The following is a 26,793-nucleotide window of genomic DNA, read 5'->3' as shown; positions in this document are numbered from 1 at the left end:
GAAAGAAAATTATCCAAAATGGTTCTGAATTTCAGTTTTAGCAGCTGCAAGAAGAGGGTAACTTGAGTTTGAGAGTGATTTACTCCCAAATGCTTCAATAATTTTGTAGCAAAATTAAGAGGATAAATAAAATAAAGCAAACACCAGATAGTTACAAACCACAGGATTCAGTATACAGAGCCACAAAGCCTTGGAAGGGTGGGAATTTAGTATTCTTTGGAGACTTCTGGTCTCATCTTCAAATAATCTATAAGCAGTTTGCTGCAGTCAGAAGACAAATTTTTCATCAGTCAGGCATCTTCTGATTTTTTGAGGTGATACTCTGAGGGAATGGGAGCTAACAAAATCAGAGGTGCATCTGTGAATAGTTTTCATTACCCTCCGTGCTTGTAAGGAACTGAATACTTGCTGCCCTCATCTTTGCTTTTCCTTCATAGCTAAAAAATACAGAGGAAATTAATGATATAGGGGAAAAGGGAGTATCACTTTATGATATAACTCCTACTTCCAGACCTGAAACAATGAATTTAGCCCTAAGAATGCATCCCTCTGCTAATGTAGTCTAAGAAACTGCAAGTTTTACTTTCATGATAGCTATGCTGTTTTCTCCCATGTTTTTGTGAGTGTTAAATACTGCTAGGTATCTTGATGCTGGTTAATATACCCAACAATTGGCATATTTGTAGATTTGGGAAAAAAAAGTATTGACTACTGACCTAAAAACAAGGCATTTTAATTAAACGGGGTTTGCTTTAAAAATAAAGCTATGTTTCAGTTCAAAGTTTAATCAACTAGTTATAATAGATAGCCTAATTAATTAGTGGTTTCATTTTCTTTTCTAGTGGGAGTACTCATAGAGATTATTTTTAAGTACTGTTATCAAGTGACTCACAAAGTCCTGCAATTCACACCACACTGATATTTATTAAATGAAACAAGCAAAATTCCTGAAGCTGTATTTAGCTTATGTAAGCTAGAAACTATGTTATTAAAGAAGAGGAGGGAAGGATCTAAAGAAAAATGAGATATTAACTGTAGTTCCATAAAACTTAAAATACAGGGGCACCTGGGTGGTTAAATGTAGGGCTCTTGATTTCCGCTAAGGTCATGACCTTAAGGTCATGAGATTGAGCCCCACGTTAGGCTCTGTGCTGGGCAGGGAGCCCGCTTAAAATTTTCCCTCTCCCTCTGCCCCTCCCCACCCTGTGCTCTCTCTCTCTCTCTCTCTCTCTCTCTCTCTCTCTCTCACACACACACACACACACACACACACACTGTCTCTCAAAAAAAAAAAAACACCTTAGAATATACACAGAGTAACAAACAATATACAAATAAAATGGCAAAGAAGTTCAGGGGGTAGAAAGGGAGAATGAGAGCAATTTCTAACAGAAGTAAATTAGGAAGATTTGGTGGAAAATAGCTTTAAACCTTAAGTCTGATAGTTGAGTAGGGCCATAAATATGGATGGGAGTTGTGAGAGGCACATCAAGACAAGCCAACTACATATCAGAATGGAAGGAATAGAAAAGGCATGGAGATAACAAAGCAATGCGTAGGGATACCTGGTAACGTATGGGGTAGGGATAGGTGATAAAGCATTGGGTAGACATGGGTGATAAACTTAAGAAGGCTGTTGCAAGATGAGCTCACCAAAGACCTGGAATGTGTTTTTGCATAGATGGGAAATGGTATCACAAACAGTCCTTGAAAATTTTAATCCAACATATGGAGAGCTGGTTGAACAGGAAAGAGAGGAGAAGACACAGAAACCTGAGATGTCTGAACGATGATCCAGACAACATTTAATGAGAGACGAAAGACAAAGGGTGAACTGTACAGATGCCTGAAACTGCCAAAGAGAAGAATGAAATGTAATTAGTGAGATATCTACTGATTCACATACCACCTTAAGGAAAACCCACTTTATGGAACACCTATTACCAAATACATCTGTAATAATTCATAAGGGGCTGAAATATTCATAAAAGAAGATAACCATGAGGTCTTAGAGCAGTCTTGGAAATAAGTGATTTTTCTCACCCTTTTCAAACAATATCTATTGGATATATTTAGCTTAATATTTATATGGGTAAATTTATAAATATATATCTCATTAAGTTATTTTTCAAAGAATTCTAGATTTAAAAGAATTTTTTAAAGAAGTAAGAATAGGCAGCAGTAGAGAACCATGTACACACAGCTTTTAGCTTAATGGGAAAAAAATCCATAATAAAAATTTTAGAAAACATTGAAACATTTTAAGCTTGATCATTAAGAGGGGGAAATTTAGGAGAAAGAATTGGCAAGCACTATATAACATATTCCCAACTGGATCATTTATATGTGAATAAACAATATAACTGGACCAAATACTATAATTGGATTTAATGACACTGAAGCAATGTCATTGCTCAAAACTGAAGAAAGTGAGATTTCTGTCCAATAGGCAAGAGACGAGAGTCTCAAATAATTTCTGTTGACTTGGATCCTGAACGAAAAAAAAAATCTCAAGCACCAATTTATGCCTTTTATTAATTTATGAATAGATGAATTTATGTGCGTTAGTTTAAAGCACAAATTAGGTACTATGACTTAGGTAAACTACATAAATATTTTTGGACTTGAAAAGGGAATGCAAATTTCTAATATAAAAAACCCAGTGTCACCAGAGTTTATCCTGGCGTCTCAGTCAAATATAGATCTATTTCATTTCAAAACTATATATTATTTATTCAACTTCTTTAATAATTCCAGACAAGTTCACTATGTTCTCTAACATTCAGAAAAATCTTAAATAGGGATTATCTACATGGCTGACCTGAATGGAACAAGGCGTCCTTGAGTCTACCAGTCATGCCTAAAACTATTTCTAATGTCATATTTATAAAAATGGCTAAAGAGAACTCCACTAAAAAAGGTAGTGATTTCCAAATGAACTTCAACTATTTTTTAATGTGAATCTGGGGTCACATATAAACTTTTCTACAAAGGTCACTGAAAAGTTAGTGCTTGTTCTCATTGTAGGCTAGCTCCATTTTTTTACAGACAAATATCTAGACAGTTCACAACAATCAGAGGGCAAGCCATTTTATGGATTTGGTTGAAATACTGTTATTCCATTTGTAAGAAAGAAAAAGTTGAGAAAAGATTCTGGAAAGGATTTTTTAAGGGTTAATTATAGTGCTTGCAAATACAAAATACTGAATACACATTTATTGAGTGGGTGAGTTTGTGTGGTATCAAAAGACAAAAACAGGGATCCCTGGGTGGCGCAGCGGTTTGGCGCCTGCCTTTGGCCCAGGGCCCGATCCTGGAGACCCGGGATTGAATCCCACATCGGGCTCCTGGTGCATGGAGCCTGCTTCTCCCTCTGCCTGTGTCTCTGCCTCTCTCTCTCTCTCTCTCTGTGTGACTATCATAAATAAATAAAAATTAAAAAAAAAATAAAAAAAAACAAAAGACAAAAACATTAAACATGAGGAATCTGCATTTTATAGTTTTAAAATCAAAATTGTTCCTAATTTGCCTAAGTATTTCCTCCAGGGTTTGCATAGGAGACAATTTCTACCGGTGAACTAGAATGGTTACTACTTACTGAGAATCTCCCATGTGCTAAGCCTTTTGATGACTCTAATGCTGATCCACTGTACAAATCTGAAGTCTTGTGTTATTATTCTGGTTTTAGAGATGAGGAAAATAATGCTCAGAGAAGTTATTTACTTAAAGTCATAGGGTATGTAGAACAAATGTTTAAGGCTGACCAAAAAGTAGTTGAAAGAAAATAATAGTCTGAGGGATTTTTAAAATTTCTAACAGTAGAACGTTTTTATTTTATTTTTTTAACATTTTTATTTTAATATGTACTCATGCCTTTTGCCATTTTTAAATTTTTCCAAATAAGATCTCCTAACCTGATTTTGATTTTTTTCTTCTAGATAATAACAACTGTATTGATTAGTATCAGCTGCACAAAATCAACTGATACAAAGTCATGCCATTATGATATGCCATTTTTAAAAAGAGCAAATTATTGGTTCTAATATGCCTTATTTTTATTTTTAATGCAAAATTTTAAAATATTAATGTCATAATAACCTAGATTATATTTACTCATAAAACACATGACATCAATCATTTATTTTAGTGCTTCTGTAAAGAAAAAAATAAAGACATGGTAATCAATTAAAATTTTCTAATGAAACATTTGAATTTTTGTTATGTACAGGTCTGGACTAACATGAATTCCTATGTAGCATATTGCTAAATGATCAAGTTTTTAAGATATTAAAAGATAATAGGGATATTAAATTCTTAAGAAACTTGAATTTCTAAGGTGGTTGGCACAATTTCTACATTGAATATTTGAAGAAAGTCAAGTAACAATGCATTATTTTATGGAATCACAAATATTCAAATGGAAGGTAAAACAACTCTATAAAAAGATGGGAAGTAAACAAGTTTCTGCCCCTTTCTCCTTTAATGTGGGACCTGAAAAAAGATCAATGAACACAAGAACCAGAATCAAAATCCCTACATGGAATGACAACATAAATATGGATGGAACAAAGTGAAAAAGATGAAGTCTAGAGACTTCAAGAGAGAGGGCAACAACAAAATCTCACTTCCACCTCAGAGTAATAGTGAGTTACAAGGACTTGGGCCACGAGGCACCTTGGGGGTGACACCTAGGGCTATAAAAGCAGGGGATGCTTTAGAAGGAGTGGTTAGACTCCCAGGTCCTGCCATTTTATATTTCATGCTCACTTTTGATCCATCATTGATTGTAGCAAGAGGTATATTCTTGGAAATGTTCGAACCCAGTAGTTATTTGAGGGGAGTGACTGACTAAATGGGAATTTAGTAAAGGTCAATAAAATAACTGGTAAAATTTCCCAGTCCCCTTCTTCCCTCCAAAATCTAGAACTGTGCTTACAATGTTAGCCAGTAGCAAGATGTGGCTATTGAAATGAAGCAAAATAAAGACCTAGTTCCTCAACTGTACCTTCCAAGTGCACAATGCTACATGTGGCTAATCGTTATTATATTAGATAGGTTGGTGCAGTATATGTCCATCATCATCACAGAACAGAGAGATTGGACAGCATTAAAGAAATGAGCAATCTCAGGTTGCCTGGGTGGCTCAGGGGTTGAGCATCTGCCTTCAGCTCAGGACGTGATCCCAAGTCCCAGGATTGAGTCCTGCATCAGGCTCCCTGTAGGGAGCCTACTTCTCCCTCTGCCTGTGTCTGTGTCTCTGTCTCTGTGTGTGTGTGTGCCCTTCATGAATACATAAATAAAATCTTAAAAAAAAGAAAAGAAATGAGCAACTTTTACAGGCCACCAGAGATTAAATGATGCCTCTCAAAACACTGAAAGCCCCAGAATAAGACCTAGATTCAGTAATGTTTAGAGTCTTCTAATGAAAAATAGCTCTACCTTTTCACCCTACATTGCTGATCCTACCACCATTCATGCAGGACATCAAATATGCCTTTTCTAAAACTGATGATCAATCATAAAACATTCAAGAAAACCTTTCATATTGGAAGACAAAGACCTAAACAAAACGCATACGCAGGTACACTAGGATGCGCACAATATGCAGAGGAAACAGGAATGGTGCAAGTAATAGAAAAAAAAATTTCCATGACAGATAACAGAATATATTCATGCATGAAATTAGAAGATGATGCTGTTAAAAACAAATATTCATATGCAAAAAAGCTCTGAGAGTTATAAATATGAAAGTACATATGCAAAATGTAATTGAAAAGTTTAAAGAAAAACTTAAGAAAATATCTTCACAATAAAGACAAAAACTAAACCAAAAGTATGAACAATAGATGAAAAGATATGAAAATTAAATATTCAACCTAGAGAACCCATATCTAACTAGTGGAATCCAAGAAAAAAGAAAATCCTCAGAAAATCTGCATAGAAAGTTATAGAAGTCTCGGGAACACTTACTATTTTTACTGCTGTTATTTTTTTAAAGATTTTATTTATTTATTCATGACAGACACAGAGAGAGAGAGAGGCAGAGACACAGGCAGAGGGAGAAGCAGCCTCACTGCAGGGAACCCCACTGGGGACTCACTGGGATCTCCAGGATCATACCCCGGGCTAAAGGTAGCGCCAAACCGCTGGGCCATCGGGGCTGCCCTTACTGTTGTTATTCTTTAGGAGCATTTTATTATTATTACTTTTACCATGTAGGCAAATAATCTTGATAAAAATTAAAATAATTAGGGCAGCCCGGGTGGCTCAGTGGTTTAGTGCCATCTTCAGCCCAGGATGTGGTCCTGGAGTCCTAGGATCAAGTCCCACATCCGGCTACCTGCATGGAGCCTGCTTCTCCCTCTGCCTGTGTCTCTGCCTCTCTCTCTGTCTCTCATGAATAAATAAAAAATCTTTAAAAAAATTAAAATAATCATTACTATATGAAAACCCCAAAACAATTTTCCAAAACAGAGTAGAATCCATATACATCACTGGATGGGTGATCAAATTATTTACAAAGTACATATCTGAAATTAATTCTTGAGGGTGAACCCAAAAGATTTTTCACTTTAGAAAGCACAAGATAGACTATAGGCCAAGACAGATCTGAATTCTTCCTGCTGACTCATTTGCATGAATGAAGCGAAACATTCAAAACCTCAAGAAAGATAAATAAAATAAAAATGAAATAAAATGAAAAACCCTCCAGCTAATGAGGCCATTTGTGCAAATTCATTAGCATGAATACTTCCAATTGATTAGCACAAAGTGTTACAAAGAAACCTCAAGAGTAAAAAATAACCCATAAGATTAGAGTCTGTTCTCCCAAGATGGGGAAAACCCCTGGGGAGGAGGCACTGGGGAGTTCAGAAAAGCATCTGGCCTCCTTTGGAAATGAACCTCTCTTAAAAAGCAGTGTCTTCTAGTACTTCCAAGCCTAGATTAGAGCAAATGCTTTACTTTCATAAGGTTGCTAAGTGTGAAATCAGTTAAGGTAAACAAAATTTAATGCTAATTATTTCTAGAACGTTACCATTATTTTATAAACAAAAGATCATGTCACTTTTGCTCACAAGCATCCACAGATGCCCTGTGCCCTATCAGGCCAGATAACTGCATTTCATTAGTGATCTGGAAGGCACATTTCACCCCTCAGATGGTTGTAGCTGCCCCGAAGCTGCAGGAAGCTTTAGAAGATCAGCTCATGCTGTGGTGGTGAAGTGATCCAACTAATGGTACCCAGGCACCCGACACATCTCCATTTGGATCACTTAGCACAATATTGTAATGATGCCTTCATCTGGCCTCTGTTCTCCATGGTACTTTATTTTCAGAGAGAATTGGGAACCAGGCAGTCTTATTCATTGTTATTTATACACAGAGCTACTAATCAACTGCCTTGCATACCTTGGCAGGTGCACAAATATTGAAGGAAAGAGGGAAACCTGGGTGGCTCAGTGGCTAAGCATCTGCCTTTGGCTCAAGGCGTGATCCCGGGGTCCTGGAATCGAGTCCCGTATTGGGCTCCTTTCGGGGAGCCTACTTTTCTCACTGCCTATGTTTCTGCCTCTCTCTCTGTATCTCTCATGAATAAATAAGTAAAGATCTGAAAAATATATATATTGAAGGCAAGTGTGAAGAAATAAACAGAACTCTTCATTTTAGAAATGAGAAAATGCACTTGAGACCCAAATACTAGCCCAAAACAGGTTAGTAGCAAAGACAGGAGCAAAATTTAGATCTCCTGCTTCCCACGTATTAGTTTTGCTAAACTATTAAAATCACTCATTAGCCCACATTCAAGAGCCACCAAAAATAATTATAACCATCTCCTCCATTACTTCTCCTTCACTACTCTTACACCTCTGCACAAAAAGGTCTAGGTTTAGATACTGCCTGTTTACCTCCTCCTGCTTCTGTTGTTGATGCCTCTGTTGATACCAGGAATTCTCTGCCTCTATCCCAAAACTACTATCATTCAAGGTCCAGCTTAAACACTATCACTTTCAATTACAAAAATAAGAAAGAAATTAGATAAAACAATGAATACTTTCTATATGCCAACCAATACAGGAGAAAAAAAGATCTATAAAAAATGGCCTCTCTTAAAGAAGCATACTATTTAATTCGGTGAGGAAAAGACTGATAATATCTAGAGTTGGTAATAGGTTGAGGAAAACCATTGTTATACACTTTTGGTAGGAATATAAATCAGTGCCACAGTTTTGTTTTATTTTGAGGGGAGAGGATTTGGCAATGTTTCTCCAAGCTAAAAGTACCTGTCTCCTCAAATCCAACAATCTTGCTTCTAGTAATTTCTCCTAAAGATACTCTCCTATGTGCTTTCAAATTCTTATATACATTAATGACTATAGCACTTTTTGTAAGATTCCAAAACCAGTAAAACTAGTGTTCATTTATAGGATGTGGTAACAGAAATTGTATTGTTATCTATACAGAAAATATGTGTGAACAAGAATGTGCTAGTTCGCTACAAGCTAACACAGAAAAAACTCAAACATAAGACATGAAAATAGCCAAGTACAGGACAATGTCTAATACAATTCCATTTGTCTAAAAATACCTACACAAATATGCCTTTATACACATTAAAATTATCAAAATACAGTTGAAAAAGTATAAGTAATGATCGAATCTCTTAAGGAAGCAGGATTGGAGGTGTGGGTGGGGATCAGTCTTTCATTTTTTATTATTTGGTATTTGGATTTTTAACAACACAGTTATCATATTCATAATTACTCATTTTTTTAAACATCTGTGGATATTTATGTAGTTGATAGGTTAGTGGTATGAATATTGGGGAAAGACTAAATAAGAAACTGGTATTTTATAGAGGCCTTGAAAGGTAGGTAGTGTTTCAGGAGGCAGAGGTGGTGGAAGGATTCTTTCTATACAGAGTGGACAGCATGTGGCAGGTATGCATGGCCATATGATTTGTTCTAGCCAGTGACACGTTAGTGGAAGTGGCAGATCTTATATCTAGGCTGAGGAAGAGAAAGCCCTTGTGTACTCTGACTCAATCATAGAAAGGAATTTATGTTGAGATGGTGACAAGAACAGATGCTAAGTTGTCATGTGAATCCTCAAGAATGAAAAAGAAACTTTCACTGCAAACCTATTGAGAGTCAGAGATGTTTGTTACTAGAGCCAAACCCAGCCTGACTAATGTAGGTGATCTTAGATGAGGAAATAACAATATCTACATCTATATCTATATCTATATACACACACATATATATATACATACACACTCAGAAAGTGACCTGGATTAGAAAAGGAAATGAAATTGCCTGCCAAAATGAAGAGTTAACATTTGATTTGCCAAAAGTTTTTTGGTTGCTTGGCTTTTTGGTTTTAAGCTGCATAGTGCCATGCTCAAAGTCTAGGAATATCAATAATTATTTGGGATAATTAGCCTGACAGTGTTATGCTAAGAAGGATATCTAGTTTTGGAAATGGAAGAGAGGTATTCAGCAACCAAGAGAGAAAAAAGACTAAGAGAAAAGTGGGAATATTTTGTGCTCTAGAATCCAAGGACAAAAGAAGGAGAACTGGGTGGTTCACAATGTAAAATCCAAGGAGGTAATATAAGGTAAGGCCTGAGAATTAAGTGATTCTGGTGATTAACAGATAAACTTAGAGAAAGTAATTTAGTAGAGTAAGGTAGAAAGAAACTGGGTTGTAAAAGTTTGAACAGTGAGTAGGTGGTAAGAAAATGGGGTCACTTAGTATAGGAAACTCTCTAAAGAAATATGCAAAGAGCAGAGAAATGAGAACAGCTTGCAGGAATGTTTTTAAGTGAAAAAAAAAAGTTATTTTTTCCTCCCTAAAATGTAGCTTTTTTTTTTTTTATAGAGAAAGTAATGAGATATTTGTGGCCATAGAGGAGTCAGGTTAGGAAGGTAGAAAGGGAATTAGAGGGTTGTAACCAATGGTCCACATGTGGTAGCAAAGGGTGAAGTCACATGTACAGGGACAGAGAACAACCCTGAGCATCCTTCTGACTCCAGCAGGAAGCATGAGAAAGTGGGCGAAACCCATACAAGCTTCTGAAATGAAGACGGAGCTCACAGGAAATTAACCTTAGTCCTAACACTTCTCGGTAGAGGAAGCAAAAGGTATGCCCTTTCCATAAGAGTGTGGAGGCTGCAAGCAGTTTAGAAGTGAGATCGCTAGACAAGACTGTGGGGGTTGAGGACATTTCATTTCCAGGAATAGACAGGGAGTTGGGAAGGAAGAAGTGTAAGGACATGTGAGCCCCACTGGGGGTTCAGATACAAAGAGAAAGAATTTGTATTGGACACAATAGAGACATCTGGTAAATGTCTCCAGTTAGGCACAGCAGCCTGGGCACAGCAGCCTGGGCACAGAGAAAATAGAATTGGGGTCTCCTTGGGCTTAAACTGAAGAGAAGAGTAAGTCAAAGGAGTGAATGTCTATCACTGAAAATTCTAAATGATGGCAAACGTATGAATCCTGGCATCTACCAATGAATTTACAAAATGCCCAGCAACGGATGTGAGCCAGGGTAGGAAATTACAAGTGTGTCAATCACAGGTGAGGGGTCAAACAACCCCTCACCTTTACCAGATCACATAAAGAAAACAGATTATTCTCTCTTCGGATGTCTTTCAACACTTGCCTGACTCACTCCCGTGGCACTGATAACTTCCCCATGCCTCAGTTTCTTCATCTCTAAAATGGAAATAATAGCAGTATCCATAGGGTTAATTTGAAGACTGTCATTTTTTTTTTCTAATTGTTTTTTTTTTAAGATTTTATTTATTTATTCATGAGAGACACACACACAGAGAGAGAGACAGGTAGAGACACAGGCAGCAGGAGAAGCAGGCTCCATGCCAGGGGCCTGACACGGGACTCGATCCCACATCAGGATCATGTCCTGGGCCGAAGGCAGGCACTAAACCGCTGAGCCACCAGGGGATCCCCACTAATTGTTATTTTTAATATCATTTAATCATTACTACCATCAATTAGTTAGGGACTAATTGCAAGGTTACAGATGAAGAAATTAAAAGATTCCTACCTTGATCTTTAATGATTTTATTAAAATATTTGAACATAAACACTTCAAAGTAAAGGCTCACGCTACTCAACATCATCCAACATTTGATAAGTCAAATGCAAAATGATTCATGTATACTACTATAGGAAAGCCTCATAATGCACACCACACGATGTGCAGACTGGACCAGTTACTGTCTTTGGACCACCTCCATCCACTCTCTTTCTCTAACCTCCTCTGTTCCCTAGGGGTCTCACTCCATCACCTGGATTTCTTCCATCCTGGTCTCACTCCATCACCTGGATTCCTTCCTCCTGAATTCTGGTTGTGTTTGGTCCCTAGAGGCACCAACAGGAGAACTGAGGGATGGAGATGAGAGAGCCTAGTGTACCTTTCCCAGCTCTCTCCAAAGGTCCACACTACTCTGACAGAAACTGCTTCTTTTTACTGTCAGCCTCGGGGGGTCAGTCCCGAGTCCCTCTGCCCAGCCCAGGTCTCCCAGGGCTCCAGCATTGTTATTCCCTTTCCCTTCCCCTTTGGGCCCAGGAGTGGCCATGATCCCACCTCTGGGGGCCACCACACAACTTAGTTCCTCTAGCATTGCCTTCACCTCCAAGCACAGTCCTTTTATGGATTCCATTAAACCCTGTTGAGTAGGTATTTTTCCTACCAGTATCCTGACTGACTCACGGAGGGTATAGGAAATACCATATATTTTATGTACAAAATGGAACATCAATAAAAACTTTTAGTTTCAGGTGACTTTAGAATGCATTTGAAATAGATGAAAAAAGTGAGGGCTGGAGAAATAAATTGGATCCCAGCTGCAAAGCAAGTAAGAGTGAAAACGGAGAAGGGCTGGTCTCCTGACTCCCAGAACAGACAATTTGTGCTCCATCCTGTGGTCTCCCTCACAGAGGGACCTGAACTGGAAAACAAAAGGTTTTGATTAAAGGAAGCAGCTGCAAGACAGTGACTGCGGCTTCTATTAAATAAATTCCACCGTCAAACCTTTCCACCCCATTGAAAGAAGAGTCCTACCATCTCTCTCCATGGAGATAATTAGGATTTAACCTCCGTGTCAGAGGCAGAAAGCTGCTAGCTTTCAAAAAGAGATGTTACTTAAGGGTCAAAACTATTTTCTTCTGATCAATTCTGCTGCAAATGGATGAAGTTCTTTTACCTGCTTCTTGTTCTGGGATGTGTGAGGGGTTATCTTCTTCTCTCTCCCTCTCCTGTATACTTATAGCATATCGTGTATTATCAGGCAACATTGAGGAATGCAGTCTTTAATTAAAACAGTTCCTTATTTCAAATGCATTTACAGAACAGAGAATTTATTCACATTAATCAAAATTAACTTCCTAGCTTTTTGTTCTCCCAAAAATTTTTCTTAAAATTGATTGTGTACCATTGATAGTAACTAACTTACACACACACACACACACACAGATATATAACAAGTACATGCAAACATACATGCATGAAGTCTTTAAAAACTAATACAAAATTAAGTTTATAATAAAGAATGAATAGCATTTATTTATTGTTTAGTAGGGGAAACTTTTGCATTAATGACTTTATGGAATTATCCAGTAATTTAAGGTAGCATTTTTATTGTTGTTTAATAGGTGACAAAATCGAAGCATATTTAAATTAATAAAAATCAGCCTAAACTGGCCACAGGTCAGTAAGTAGAAAACTGCAAATTTGAACCGAGGCTTCCCTATATAAGCAGTGTACACTGTTTCCATTTTCTGGTGGTTTATAATCAATACCATCATCACACTGATCCACAGAGAACAACCGTATTGATGAGGCCAAATGATGTCCTCTGCCAATCATTTCTTTCCAGTACCCACATCTTCTCAGAATACCTTTCTGCTCTCTAGTTCATAAAGGGATAGCACCCCTCTGGTCACATCTCATTCTTTCTTCTGAAAGTTTAGCTTTGGGTCCTGCAGATACTGGTTTAGGTTCTGTTAATGGTTAAATGGAAACATCTTGTGGGAGCATGAGCTATGAGCTGGAAGCCACGTGCATGTGGGACCAGAGCGAGCTAGTTACGAGACAGAGAACAAGTGAGTGTGTCCAGAGAAAAACAAAGATGAGAGACCACTTAGTTCTGGGGAGAGAGAGAGATGATAATCAGAATCCCTGATGTCTATCTTATCTCATCCCTTCAAGAGGTGTGATGGTCAGTCCTGCCTTGAGTTCCATTGGATGTCTCTTTTTTCTTCCAGTAAATTGCCTCTTCCTTTAATTTACATATGCAAGTTTGAATAGTGTTTCATTACTTGCAACCAAGTGACCCATAATGCAAAACTGTAATCTTTTTTTTATTTTTTTTAATTTTTATTTATTTATGATAGTCACACACACACACACACACACACAGAGAGAGAGAGAGAGAGAGAGAGAGAGAGAGAGAGGCAGAGACACAGGCAGAGGGAGAAGCAGGCTCCATGCACCGGGAGCCCGACGTGGGATTCGATCCCGGGTCTCCAGGATCGCGCCCTGGGCCAAAGGCAGGCGCTAAACCACTGCGCCACCCAGGGATCCCCAAACTATAATCTTTTCTAATAATTATGTATGTCTTTTAGGAATGTGGCTATGAACATGAATTCTGAGTGTGGCTGGTTATCAAACCACAAGCATTAGTGGAATGTCAGATAACTAAAAATGTAGAATTAGCAGCTAGTGTAAAAGTATGGGCTCTGGATTCAGAATGCCTAGGTTCAAATCTCTGCATAAGTATAACATAAAACAAGTTATTTTTACCTACTCTGCTTCTGCTTCCTCTGCTATAGAATATGGCAAATAAAAGAATTTACCTGAAAAGGTTGTTATGAAATTTAGTAGTATATGGAGAGAAATAACCACAGTAACTGACCCAAAGAGGAGCTAAAAAAAAAAAGTCAGTTGTTTTTGGTGTTATTTTTACTCTGATCATCTCCACAGCTATTTTCCCCTGTCCTACTTCTAGATAAAGCTTCATTTTGGGGTTTCATGAAGAAGCATCAAAATTCTATTAACAAATAAAAGTAGTGCCAAATCCAGTTGTGCAAGAAAACCAAGATCTGTCATAGCCATTAGTATTAACATTTATGGTTCTTCCTTTATCTTTAAATTTCCAGTAAGTTTCATTCATTATCATAAGCAGGTGTTGGGGTGATGAGATCTCACTGAAAAAGGCAGGAAAAATCTTTTTGAACATCTTGGCAATGGTTAAGTCAGACAACTATGGCATATAATCAGGTACCTAATATGAAAATAATTGTGTCATCTTTTACAAATGTAAATGATTGCCAACCATGTTCTTCAGAAGCTGTTTTCCCAGCTAAATAGAATTGTGCTGAATAATTTCATTTGATCTGTCCCACATCCCAAAGCTGGTGTTTTCAGAAGAAGGTTAGGGGAAGAGGAGAGCCCATACTCCACAATGAGTAAAACTGACTGGTCCACACAGGGATTTACCCACCACATTAGCCTCATTAACACACAGCTCTAGCCAATTGAGCTAAATAATTAGGGTCAGCTATAGATAGAATTACCATTAATTGTTTTCAGATTTCAATCTCTGGGCCTTTCATTCCAGAATCACTAATTAAAACAGGGAAGAAAAAAAAAGTGCTCAGAAGTATGGAGTGAATTTATGCTTCATAATCATCTATTAGCAAGCCAAATGGCTCATTTATGGAGAATGCTATCCAAATCAGGTTTTCCAGTAGTAAATATTTAAATTCCAGGCACTTGAGAAAAATGTTGCTAAATCAATTCTAGACACCACTGTTTTGTCTAGTTAACATGTCTTCCCACCCTTCTTATGGGAATAGTTCTACCCAGCCTCTAGAAATAGAGAGTAGACTCACAAACTACTTTGAGCCCCTTGGAGTAGCTTGCCCCATGGTGGTCATACTCATTGGTCTGAAGTGTCAGAAAAGAAGCTATGAGAGGATGTGTTCTTCACACTCTGGTCTTAGAACTGTTAATATATAAGCTTGATTGGCTTGTAGCCATTTCTGAAGCCACACAAAGACAAATGAAACCCTCATGTGGAAGAAACAGATGTGATTTATGGAAAGATGAATAGAGTGGCCTATAGTGTTTGAATCCCTTCTTCCATCTGCCCCTACCTTTACTCTTACCATTCCCAATTATACAGGCTCATAAACTTCCTATATTTCTTAAACTAATCTAACTTGGGTTTCTGTCATTTGCAATCAAAATGTCTTAATTAGCAAGCCACTACTTTTTTTTTTATTTTTTAAAAAGATTTTGTGTATTTACTTGAGAGAGAGAAAGTGCACAAGATAGCAAGACAGAGCACGAGCTGGGGGAGAAGCAGAGGCAGAAGAGGAAGAAGAGGCAGAGGCAGACTGGGGGGAGAAGCAAAGGCAGACTCCCCACTGAGCAGTGAGCCTGATGGGAGACTTAATCCCCAGACCCCAGGATCATGACCCAAGCTGAAGGCAGACACTTAACTGAATGAGCCATACAGGTACCCCATGGTTACTTTCTTTAAATATTGTTGAGTCTTGCTTTATTTCAAAGACCCTACAAATATAGGGGCAATTGTAGTCATATCTACAAAAAAATATAAGAATAAATAAGTAAATAAATAAAATAATAAATAATAAACAAATTAAAATGCAAAAATCATGCATTTTTAAAATGCATAAATAATACATAAAAATGCAAAAAAAAGCATAAACATAGAAATATGTCTTTAGAAAGGCCTCATAGGAAGCTTTTTGGAGATTGTATTGTAACAAAGGACAGGAATATATATATATATATATATATATATATATATATATATATATGAACACAAATGTCCCTATGCTACTGGATTAAAGAATAAGGCATGACAATGCTGCTTTTGAGTTAATATGTCTGCCATAGATACAAGCATTTCACATTATTACCAGATTTAATTCCACAATAGTTCTATTAGGGTGAATTAGTTATCTACCAATATACAACAACTTTATTGCAAATTTAGGGGCTTAAACCAACATTCCTTCATCTGAAAATTTTGTGGGCTAGGAGTTCAGACACAGTTTTGCTACATCCTTTGCAAAACTGAGAGCAAGGGGTCAGCCTGGGATGCAGTCTCATCTGAGGCTTAGATCGGGAAGTACTGCTTCTTTACTTAACTTGGCTATTGCCTGCATTCAGTTCTTTGTGGGCTGTTGAACTGAGCCTCATTTTCTTGCTAGATGTTGGCCTGAGGCTGCCCCAAGTTCTTTGTTATGGGGACCTCTGTATAAGCAACTCACTAATATGACAACCTGCTTTTTCAAAGCTTACAGTAAGAGAGAAAATCTCCTTGTAAGACTTGTGTTTCAATCATACACAAGATAATTATATACATATAATTGTGTTTGTCCACCATGTTTGTCATATTCCATAGTTAAAAGTGTGAAGGTGCAGCTCATGGGAACTACCCTAGGGTCTATCTGCCACAGATGTATATTTTATTATTATTTCCCATATTACAGATGAGGATATTGAAGCATTCTTCACAGAGAAGATAAGATACACAGCTATGCTTCAAATCCAGGCAGCCTGTTTCTACTATGTTACTCTATGGAAAAAGAAAAGCAAACTACATATGGCAAGATCAATATCAGTCTCAGATCCAATGTTCACTAGCTGTGTGAGCTGGGACAATGTCTTAACCTCTCTGTTCTTCACATTTTGCCTTCTGTAAAGCAGAAATGATAAAGACATTTCTATTGTGTTAAAAATATTACCCTATATTCCTATGATATAGAATGAAGACATTATCAACTAAATTGCTCTAAATTTTTTTCCCCAAATAAATCGTTCTGTATACTCTAAGTTGGCTGCAATTCTATGCACCTACATACACGGTCAAAGGCCAATAAATCATCCATTGCTTTCTGCAGTGTTATACCAAGTTCAGTTGTATTAGGCAGAGGGAGATAAAGAGAGAAGTATCTGAGGATGATGCTTCACCATCACCAAGACATCATACTTGAGAACATTAACAGACAGCAAGACAGATGATTTCCCACAAATTCACTCATATTCTTTTGATTGTTATGCCTTATAATACTTCCATAAAGGCTGGACTTAAATGTCTTCGGTAATGATGGATGGAAAAATGAAGGAAATGCACATCTTGTGAGCAGCTACTAAAAGTTACCATTGTCCTAGGCAGTTCATTGATGTTATTTCATTTAACCTTCAGGAAGTTCTGTGAAATAGTCACTTTAACTCTTTTTTTCAGATTAAAAAAGTAAGGATCAGGGAGGTCATATAACTTATACAGTGTAGAATTTAAACCTAAGACTTATTCAAGTTGGACACATAGGAGAAATACATATATATATATATATAAAACATCATGGTGGTGAGTGTCTCTGCCAGTAAAGGGGAGCCTGGGGGGCAATCCGGGGTAATCCTCCAGTGGGTGCTGGCCGCGCACTGACCCCCGCGCCCCCCGTTGCCATGCCTTGCAAAATCTGAGGAAATCAAGGACTTCTTGCTGACCGCCCAGCGAAAGGACGCCAAATCCGTCAAGATCAAGAAGAATAAGGATAATGTGAAGTTTAAAGTTCGATGCAGCTGATATCTTTATACTTTGGTCATTACAGACAAAGAGAAGGCAGAGAAACTCAAGCAGTCTCTGCCCCCAGGTTTGGCAGTGAAGGAGCTAAAATGAACCTGGCCCACTGATTTGAACTGTATTAAAATTTTAAAAATTCTTAAAAAAAATCATGGTGGAATTATATATATATATATATCATCATCATGGTGGAATTCGCTCATTTATTCAGTTATCAAATTACCAAGGAGTAATGAGCTCTTATATCAGTCACAGATACATAAAGGCAATGGAAAGTCAGATTAAATGTCACAGTATTTTGAAAGAGAAATGACTCAGTTGAGACTCAAAAAACATCTCTCCTTGTCTAACTGTACTGCTAACTCACCATGTGTCCAAGTCAACTGATTTAGATTCTATAGTCCAACCCTCAGTACCTAACAGTACTCTGTATTCATAAGAACAACTTTGAAGCCTCTTGAATTTAATAGTGAACGTAAAATATGTACAAGAAAGAACTGAATTAAAAAACCGGCTTCTAATCATTATATACCCACAAGTAAACTAATTTCAGAAATGATGATACAATTTTACAAACTTTGTAAAGATAAAGGCATCCTATTTAAAGAGACGTATTTTTCCCTAAATCTTTCTATTTTTTTAAAGATTGCATTTATTTATGAAAGACACAGAGAGAGAGGCAGAGATACAGGCAGAAGGAGAAGCAGGCCCCCCCACAGGATGCCCAATGTGGGACTCGATCCCCAGACTCCAGGATCACGCTGGGAGCCAAAGGCAGTCACCCAACCACTGAGCCGTCCAGGCATCCCTTCCCTAAATCTTTCATGTTTCATTTAAAAACATTATAGTTTTTAATAGAAACAATCTAGAAAAAATGCTGAGCTTCACACCTACTTCCTTATAACACCACTGTGTATCTGTGAATACATGGAACTGAAATGGAACATTGTCTCCATGTCCCAGGCAGAGCCAGGTCGCAACTGATTTCAGGAGTTAAGCCAAAACAAACAAACAGATAATAACAGCATTAACAGCAATAATAAACACTGTCATGGGTAGGCTTCCCTGCACTGAAAGGAGGGCCCTAGGGTGGAGTGGGAGGCTCTTGTCACCAGAGAGTTCACGTCAAGGCTTATTAGTGGCACAAATTCAAGGTTTTGTGGGGCCTACAGATGAAATTTATACAATTTTAGTATCTTAAGAAAAAGAATACATACTATCAAGTACAAAAAGTAGATTAGAAAAATAATATTTTTATAATGAGGAGATGTATAACAAACTTCAAACCTAAAAAGAAAATCTGACAGACAACACAAATATAAAATTCAGGAAAAAAATTTATATATGTTTAATTCACCCACTTGATAACAGCCCTCTACATCTCGCATACTCTTTGATGACTTCTTCAATGGCAGTGATTTTATACTATAGTTTTCAATGAAGACAATGAAAGAAGCAAAATCAGTCTTCTGGTTTGGTTGACTAAGTTTGTAAGATAATAGTTTATAAGGTAAACTTTTGGGATTCTTGTCAAATTTGGGACACTTCTATTAAGTTTCTTCTATACTTGAGCTATAAGATTTAGAGGTATATTCCATAGACCAGTTTCTGTCTCCATAGATTTCAAATCTCATCCCTCCTCTCTTATACACATACCTTTAGTGCTAGTCTTTTTAGAATTGGTTCATATTGAGATCTAAACCCAGACCTTACATTTCTGTTGTTACTCTGTGCGTTACTGATAATAGAGAAGAAAACCTCACATCACATGAAGTTTTGTCAAGACCCTTAGTGAACTTTCCAATGTAATTACATAGACTCTGTTCTTTATTCATTAAATGGTCCTTTAAACTCTTGAAGCAATAAATAGGCAGATTTGTATTATCAGATAGGGACAGAGTGATAATATTGAGGTTGGAAGTTGTAGCCAAGCATATGAATGAATCCTAGAAAAGCTGCTGTGGGAGGGAATGAACACACAACTCATTTCCATGCATGCCACATCCATGTTTATTTGAGCAATCAATCTCTGTCCTTATAATTTGTTGGACATGGAAACCACCTCCGGTAGTTTGGAGAGGCAAACTGCTCTAACAATTAGACTCCAAATATAATAATAATTTAAGTACACAGAAGTTTAGGGGTTTTGTTTTATTGTGTGTGTGTGTGTGTGTGTGTGTGTGTGTGTGCGTGTGTTTAAGACATCTCTATACCTAATATGGGGCTGGAACTCACGACTCCCAAGATCAAAAGTCACATGCCCTTCCAAATGAGCCAGCTAGGTGACCCTAGGGAAGGTTTATTTATAGTGCACAAGATAATGTAGGGAGCAAGAGCAGGTCTGAAGTGAGACTCTCACCACTCTGGTCACTCAGGAATCCTAGATGACAATGGTTATACCAGCTTTAACAGGTGGTTTCCAAGGTCCCTGTATGAGTTTGTGCTAGGGCTGTCAAAAAAAAAAAAAAAATCACAGAATAAGTGGCTTAAACAACAAAAATTTGATTTCTCACAGTTCTGGAGGCTACAAGTCCAAGATCAAAGTGTTGACAGGTTTGGGTTCTCCTGAGTCCTCTATCCTTGACTTTCAGGCAGCCACCTTCCTGCTGTGTCTTCACATGGCCTCTCCTCTGTATGTGTGCAGTGACTGTGTGTCCTACTGTTCTCTTCTTGTAAGGACACTAGTCAAATAGGATTAGGGCCCACCCTAATGGTCTCCTGTTAACTTAATTATCTCTTTAAAGACCTCTCTCCTAATACAGAGGTAGTGGGGGTCAGGGCTTCAACATACATTTTGAGGTGTGAGGGGCACAATTCAATCCAAAACTGTCATCCTGGAGGTTTTTTTGATTCCAGTCACTCAGAAGTGGAAAGGATTATGGAGAAAAATAACATTGGGTGTGTTCCTTCAGCTATGCCTGAAGTATAAAATTACAACTTGCAGTCCCCCCTTTAGGTAAACTTGGACATATGGCTGTGCTCACAAGGAGAACTGGGAAATTTAGTATCCTGGAGTATCCCCCTCCCAGCAAAAGCTCACACAATGGAAATTTGGAACACCTTTTTGGTGGACAGGTAGGCATCCTTGCCACAGCTCCATATTTAAACCTGTAGGCTCCTTATTCAAATGCAACACGGAGTTTCACATAACAAGAACTCAACAAATAGAATTTTATTTCACTTTGTTTCTTGCTCTCATCTCCTAATATTATTAATCTTGCCCTCTAGCCAAGTCCTTGACCTTTTTTTTCAACTGTAAAACACTACATTTTGTTTTTTGCAGTCGTATGTGAGTACGTATGTGAGTACGTATGTATTGGAGAGAGATTTAAAGAAACCAATCAATTTGAAAAGATCTCATTATTCAGTGAAAGAGAGGAAAAGGCATAACAAGCTAACTCAAATGAGGCTTCAGGAATCTGAGTAGTTTTATTTACGTAGGACAGGAAAAAATAACTTTCTGAAAGGCTAATCAGAATTAATGAATAGAAGAATTAAGGAATAGAATTAATGCATAGAAAACAGGAAAAGAAAAACTGTAATCAAGCATCAAGTTTGTTCTCTTTAAACAAGCTGAAATCTCTTAGAATTTTAAAAATAAAATCACCTTAAGACTACCCTTCTCCATGATAATAAAAAAAACAAATGAATATAATAAAAGACTTAAAAAAGAAAAGGATATCTAATTGTAATCATATAATATGCACAATGTGATAAAAATAATGACAAAATGAAGAAATGAGAGCATATATTATCAGGTTATTTGAGAATTCATGGTGGCCACAATTCATGCCTTTTCCTTGCAAAGGAATCTGGGTAATAGAAACAGGGTAAGGAATGGCTTAATTCTTGTTTACTGTTGGGAATATACAGACATCTGACTCACTGATAGTCCTAAATTAGTTGCTTCTCCACTGATGCTAAAGATACCCTTCAGTACCTTCCATCAGAAAATCAATTTCCTTGCAGGAGAGTTTTTGAAGGAGGCTGGGGAACTTCTATTATGCTAAATAAGTAGTCGCAGCAAAACACACTTTCATTCCTAAAATGACCTCTACCAAATAGGGCATATTTACTCTTGCAAGTCACAAATATTTCTCTAGCCTTTGAATCCAGCTAGTTTTACCATTTAAAAAAAATTAAAAACAACTCACATTCTCCTGCTTATTTCTTATTGCTTGTTACACTCAGTAATTGGTTTGTTCAAATGTCTACAAACAACGGTGACCTGCTTTGGAACAACTTGTGTGTGTGTGTGTGTGTGTGTGCAAGGCCTGCTCAAAATGTGTAGTATCTGGTGTCAAAATGTGTAGGACAAAATGCTTTTTGTGCTATTTGTATGCTTTTGACAAATAAGACAGAAATTACTAATACAGGTCACTTTGAAGCTGGAACTTCAATGTGTCATGAAAAGAATATACACATTTTCATCACCTCTGAATCTGCAATACAGTTCTTTATTGCAGCAAATAGCCAAATTATTAATTCGTGTTCACTGATTGTTTTTTGAAGGCCTCAACAAAGTCAGAAGGAACCATTTGACTAAATTACTAGAACACATTGATTTTTGCCCCTACCGCATATTTTAAAAATAAAAACCTGATATTTTCCTTCTTTGCAAAAGCATGAATTTCAGCAATCTCCTCTCTGTCCTTGAGACCTGTTCCATCAATAACAATTTCTACATTTTTAAACCTTAATGAGTTGAGTAATAGAGAACTCTGGCTTCCCTAGCCACCAAGGATACCAAACTTTCATCTCCATTTAATACAGAGCAAAGTGTCTCAACTCTCATGTGCTCAGAACAAGAAGCTAAGTTCTTCATGAGAGCATTCTGGTAAGCACTTGGGGCATAGTAATGCTGGGTACAGAGAACCGGACTAGGGTCCTGAGAGCTGGGTTTGAATCTAGCTCCGTTATTCAATAGCTGTGTGTCCCTGAACAAGTCACAACTCTTAGGACCTCCTGTGTGCAGCTATTTGGACAAGATTTTTTTTTTCTTTTTCTATTATTTTTTCAGAATTTTAAATATTTTTTATTTTTCATTGAAACACATTATAGATCAAGGTATATGCGTAATCTATTAGGTCTCTGTATCTATTATCTGAATGGACAAGATACTTGCTAAATAGTTCATGTTACACTGTTTTTGTGACCCAGATACCTCCCTGTGCTTTATATATATATTAGTTCACTTCCTCCTCAGAGCAACCCCAAGGGAAGGTACTCTGAGAATGTTTGCTGAACGGATGTAGAAAGCTAAGGTTTGGTGAGGTTAAGAATCTTGCCCAAGGTCAAAACAGCAAGCGAGTATGAAGCAAATTCAAACCAGGAATAAATGCTCTTAGCCACCCTGATATCCTGCTAAGGCACTTCCAAGCACTAATGTGCTCTGATTTACATCAAACTCTCCTACAAGGAACTTAGATCTAGTATTCTTGACAAAATTTTTGAAATAAGTAACATGCCATAAGGAAAGAACCTGGACCAGGAACCAGCCAACTGGCTTTCTCTCCCTCCTGCACTCTTAAGAAGTTGTGTGCAGCCAGGAAAGTCCCTTCCGGTTCTCCATTTGTGGATTTAAATTCTGAATTAACAAATGGCATGTCTCTTATTGTGAAGAGAAGCCTAGATTCCCAGGACAATGATTTCTTGCCACCTCTATAGTGGCAAGAATTTCTTGAACGGTGGTCTCCCAAAAGATACAGCCATATCTAATCCCTGGAATCCGATAACTTGTGAATATTATTTTATATAACAAGAGAATAAATGTTGCCTTTTTCCTGGGGGTTGGGGAAGGGTGTTTTGTAATGTAAGGAAGTTAAGGATTCTGAGATAAGATTTCCCAGGTGGGCCCTAAATGCTATGTAACTAGTCACAGCAAAACACATCTTCATTCCTAAAAAGACCTCTGTAAAACGGCACAGTTAAGCTTGCAAACTACAGTATTTCTCTGTACATCTAACCAATTCTACCAAAAAACAGACTAGAAACAGCTTATGTAAGTGTACCTATAAAGCAGAGTCAAAGGGAGCTTTCACACATGATACATAGAAGAGATTGCAATGACGCATCTCTAAACCAGGAAGGTCAAGGATTGCCAGGAGCCTGCAGAAACCAGGAAGGGTCCTTCTCTAGAGCCTTCAGATGGAAAACAACCCTGCTGATACCTGCTGATTTTATATGTCCAGCCTCTAGAAACATGAGAAAATAACTTTCTGCTGTTTTAAGACACCATTAAGTGGTAATTTGTTGTAGTAGCCCCCATGAACCAATACAGACCCCCATTCAGGGTGAAGTAGGTAAGCCAAAGAATGGTGTCTAAGTCATCTTTATATCCCAGTTACTGCATAGTAAGTGAACAGTAAATATAAAATCCCATCATATAAATCAATATACCTTAGGGTTTTTTGTTTGTTTTTTAAGTCTAAATTGAGAATCACTACCAAGCACAATAATCTTAAACAAGGAAAGCATCCATCAATAAAGGAACATAGGTCTACCCACTACACAGTAATGCGGTTGAGGAAACTTGAAATTCAAAGCTGTCTTCTTCTGGACTTAACCTATACATGTGTGTGATTAAAGATGCAAATACATATAAGTACACACATATTCAGATCCATCCTGGCATGCCTGTAGGTTTCCTCTCAAAATTCATACTTTACTATCTAGGCAAAACAACAGTGACAAAACAAACCTGGGAATCCCTGGGGTGCTCAGAAGTTTGGCGCCTGCCTTTGGCCCAGGGCGGGATCCCGGATACCCGGGATCGAGTCCCACATCGGGCTCCCTGTGTGGAGCCTGCTTCTCCCTCTGCCTGTGTCTCCGCCTCTCTCTTACTCTGTGTGTGTGTGTGTCTCATGAATAAATAAATAAAATCTTTAAAAAACAAAAACAAAAAAACAAACTTGATGATCACATTGTTCTCCTGCTTAATACCAGCAATGCTGTAAAAGCCAGACTCTACTCCATTAAGAATTCCCCGAAGCCTCTATTTCTCTAGGGAATGGCAGTAAGGTTGCAAAACCTGTGGCTGCTTTAATGTTCTCAGCCTAGATTTACTGAGGGGGTCATGATGAGGAAGAGCCCACAATATTCTGAATCTGATAGGGAGATTCTGTGAACCCATTAATAAGGAGAAGATAGGAACTCTAGCAATTATAACCCTAAATTGTTCCTATAACTCCCACCCAAGTCCCTCACCAGTCTTTGCACCACTGTGTTGTTGTACTAGAGAAAGGAGGGGAGGCGATCACTTCACATGGATGGACACCACAGCCTGCTCTGAGTACCAACCAGGCTTTGCTCTTCAATGCTTTTTAACAAAGATAAAGCAAAGGTATGTATCACCTGACTGAGAGCCCATCAGAATCATCATTGCAAGTATTCTAGAGCCTACTAACCAAACATTGGTACGTATTTCAGGGTAAGGTAAAGTTATTTTTAGAAAGCAATGATCAGTACACCAGAAATCCAGTAATGAGGAAGTTTACATTTGTCAGAGATGTCTGGCTACTTTACATTTAAAACTGAGGCCACGGGGATCCCTGGGTGGCGCAGTGGTTTGGCGCCTGCCTTTGGCCCAGGGCGCGATCCTGGAGACCTGGGATCGAATCCCACGTCGGGCTCCTGGTCCATGGAGCCTGCTTCTCCCTCTGCCTGTGTCTCTGCCTCTCTCTCTCTCTCTGTGACTATCATAAATAAATAAAAATTAAAAAAAAATATCATTAAAACTGAGGCCACAAAGGATCAAAGCCCTGAGTCCCTTACCTCTTATGTTCAAAACAGAGGAAAAAAAGCAAAAATGGGGCTGATCATTATTCAAATGAACATTAAGAACTCACTAGAGAAGAGTCTTATTTTTGCCAATTTAAAAAAATCTTCTCCCTTCCCTCCCTCCTCAGCTCTTCATTCCTTTTTTTTTTTTTTTTTTTTTTTTAAGATTTTGTTTATTTATTCATGAGAGACACGGAGAGAGAGTCTTCATTCCCTTCTTAGTGGCTCTTTTTGGTGGTGAATAAACACATGATTGGGGTGAGATGTTTTCTATCTTCCTTAGCAGCAAACTTTATGTTAATAAAGTGCCACTTTATACTAACAAGCCGATAATTAGTCTCCTCCAAAGCAGCCCTTGCCTACAGCCTTGATTCAGGCTACCTCTCTGCCAGGGCCTCTTTCTTTTAGCACCTAGGCCTGTCCTTTCAGCTTCAGGAGGCACAGAACGACAAAGTATTTCAGTCTCAGGCCACTGGTTTCCTCATCTGAATGCCCTCAGCCTATCAGTGTCTGTGTTTTGGTTTTGCCCAATATGCTGAATCAGAGTCACATGTGCAACAGCAAACTAGGGTGGCTATGACATGAGGCCTGCCTCTTTACATGTCATCCCTGAAATGTCACAGTAGGAGGCAGTTTTCCATAAAGGGCTCGAGAGGCAGAGCTGACAAGGGACTTTAAGTCCAAAACTGGAAAGCTACATATGCAAACTATTAATGGTGTGAGACTAGTTTGCAAATCCTTGTAAGGGAACTCATCACAAACCAGACACAGTAGGTAAGCAAGGCAGTGTGACAGTGTGCATGGGTCCTGTGCACATGCATGCACACGTGCACACACACACAGTACCACAAATACATTATTTATTTTTTGAAGTACTAAGTACCTGGCATAGGTTAATGTTAAGCAATGGAAAGCAATTGTTCCCTTATAAAAACCTGGGCTACCTACCATGATGTTAATAAGGAGGCTGCAAAAGCACAACTTTGAGAGCTGGACTCTTTGCTGCAAACACTGGGTGGCTTTTTCCCTTGATAATTATGCATTTGCTGTCTAAGATTAATCAGGGAAGTTAATGATGCAAAAAATTACATTTATAATCCAGTCTGAATACAGCTGTACTGCAAGCTAAGTTCTAAGTCCTATTAAACTAAATGGAATTAATGGGCTGTCGCTGGCAATCTTTATATCTATCAGTTACTAATTAACATTCTTCTGTAAAAAATAGTTTGTGGTGGGGGAAAAAATAAAACATACCTTAGTAGCAGCTGGGGTAAAGCTTAAGTAGAGCCATTAAAGGCAGACCAAAGCAGTGGCTGCTGGGGATGACAATGCAGACAGCATTCACGATACAGTGAGCACGAAACTA

General features: G+C 37.9%; 1 protein-coding gene and 1 pseudogene across 2 annotated transcripts in view; one reads left to right on the top strand and one right to left on the bottom strand.

Annotated features, from left to right (window-relative positions):
- The window catches only part of ZNF385D (zinc finger protein 385D), a 674,868-nt gene that overhangs the window by 144,141 nt on the left and 503,934 nt on the right, over nt 1-26,793 (bottom strand). The gene's annotated exons all lie outside the window — the stretch shown is intronic.
- LOC129507269 (60S ribosomal protein L38-like) lies at nt 13,065-17,791 on the top strand (annotated as a pseudogene).

Source organism: Nyctereutes procyonoides, unplaced genomic scaffold (genome assembly GCF_905146905.1).
Source record: "Nyctereutes procyonoides isolate TBG_1078 unplaced genomic scaffold, NYPRO_anot_genome, whole genome shotgun sequence".
Taxonomy (NCBI): domain Eukaryota; kingdom Metazoa; phylum Chordata; class Mammalia; order Carnivora; family Canidae; genus Nyctereutes; species Nyctereutes procyonoides.
The sequence above is the reverse complement of the archived record's forward strand: the minus strand, read 5'-3'. Positions and strand labels throughout refer to the sequence as shown.